We start from the raw sequence: 1,982 nt of genomic DNA on the forward strand, positions 1-1,982 counted from the left end.
GGTTGTGAGCCACCATGTGGTTGCTGGGAATTGAACTCAGGACCTTTGGAAGAGCAGGCAATGCTCTTAAACCACTGAGCCATTTCTCCAGCCCCCTGGAGGCGCACACTTTTAATCCCAGCGCTCGGGAGGGGAGGCAGAGGCAGGTGGATCTCTGTGAATTTGAGGCCAGCTTGGTCTACAGAGTGAGTTCCGGGACAGCCAAAGATACCCAGAGAAACCGTCTTGAAACAAAAGGTATTCTCAAATAAACATGAATCTTCAGTTTTCATAACATTGAATGAATATAAAGAATTTCATTCAAAAATTAAAAATACTCGGCTGTGTGGTGGCACAATCTCTAGTCCCAATACTCAGATGGATCTCCATGAGTTCAGGCCACCCTGATTTACATAGAGAATTCCAGGACAACCAGAGCTACATAGAATCAATCTCAAAAAAAAATAAAAGAAACATAAAATATCAATAATGTTTTGTTGACAAAAGCATTGCAGTCAAGTGATTGAACCAGTAAATATTTGCTGTAGGTTTTTCTTTTGTTTCAGACAGGGTTTCTCTGTGTATTCTGTGGCTGTCCTGGAACTCAACTATGTAGACCAGGCTTGCCTGTCACCTGAGTGATGGGATTAAAGGTGTGTGCCACCACACTCAGCTGTGTGTGTGTGTTTATTTTTTTAATAGTTATTTACTTATATTATTTGTATGTGTGTGCCTGAATATGTATTTATGCACCACATGTGTACAAGCATCCTCAAAATCAGAAATCTTTGGATCCGTGTAGTTATGGATGATTAAGGAGCCATCATATGGGCGATGGGTATTGAACCCTGGTCTTCTGTGTGAGCCACAGTTCCGTGAGCCACTCTCCAGACCCTAATTGTTCTTGCTTATTTGTTAGTTTTTTTTTTTTTTTTTTTTTTTTTTTTTTGACATAGGGTCTTATATGCCATGCTATTCTGATAGTAGGTCGGCCTCGAATTCAGATATTCACTTTCCTCTGCTGGGATCAAAGGCATGCACCACCACAACAGCCTCCACAGTCTGTGTTGTGGTTATTTTGAGACAGAGTCTGTAGTCTTGGGCAGTCTGTAGCCCACTGTGTAGAACAGGCCGGTTACCCCTCTTAGAAATCCATCTGCTTCTGCCACTTACCTGCTGGAATTAAAGGTTTGCATCACACATCCAACAAACCAGTAAACCTTTATTTTATTCCACAAAGTGGGTTTAGTTAAACTTAAAAATCTTACATATATTTTATATGACACCTTTACTTATTTCGGTAGTTTTAAGATTGTTCTTAATACTTTTGTGTTTTCGAGATAATTTTAAAAAAACTTAAGAGAAAATTGCCTGTGATTTCTTTAATTAAATATGTGTGGATTTAAAGTTTTGTGATCATATAGCTTTTTACTACAGTCTGATGCCAGCTTAATGTTCCATGTGGGTAGACTGAAGTTAAAGTATTCATTAAAACATGTGTTGAGGCTTTTGCTTACTTTGATAGACCACCAATTTCTTACGTGGTTTTTGATCCTTGTCCTGTTCATTTTCATTGATTTTTCAAGTTAGCAATTGAATTTGTCACTCGGGCATAGTTGATGTAAAGAGCTAAGGAAGCTTCTTGTGTCCAAATTAACAAGTTTTACATTATTGAAATCGATGTTTTCAGCCCCTTATTCCCTTTTCCTTTCCATTGTTCCTGGACTTTAAGGATTCAGTTGCTGGGCTTCTTTTAGATAATCTGTTATTTATTTGTTATTTTGGGGGGTGGGATAGGGCTGTGCAGCAAAAGCTTCCTAGAACCTGGTAGGTGGCTCACACTGACCTTGAATGCTATTATTAGTCTTTAATTAAGACTGCTTGTGAGGTATGCACTTAAAGTTTCATGTGTTGAAATGTATGTCTAAAAATGTATGTATATTTAAGCTATACATTTAGAATTATTTCTGGTACTTTCTTTCTTTCTTTTTTTTTTTTTTTTT

The 1,982-nt window shown here is 37.8% G+C and overlaps 1 protein-coding gene across 2 annotated transcripts in view; it reads left to right on the plus strand.

Annotated features, from left to right (window-relative positions):
• Positions 1-1,982, plus strand: part of Strn3 (striatin 3) — a 50,181-nt gene that overhangs the window by 1,962 nt on the left and 46,237 nt on the right. The window lies entirely within an intron of this gene.

Source organism: Microtus ochrogaster, chromosome 1, assembly GCF_000317375.1.
Source record: "Microtus ochrogaster isolate Prairie Vole_2 chromosome 1, MicOch1.0, whole genome shotgun sequence".
Taxonomy (NCBI): domain Eukaryota; kingdom Metazoa; phylum Chordata; class Mammalia; order Rodentia; family Cricetidae; genus Microtus; species Microtus ochrogaster.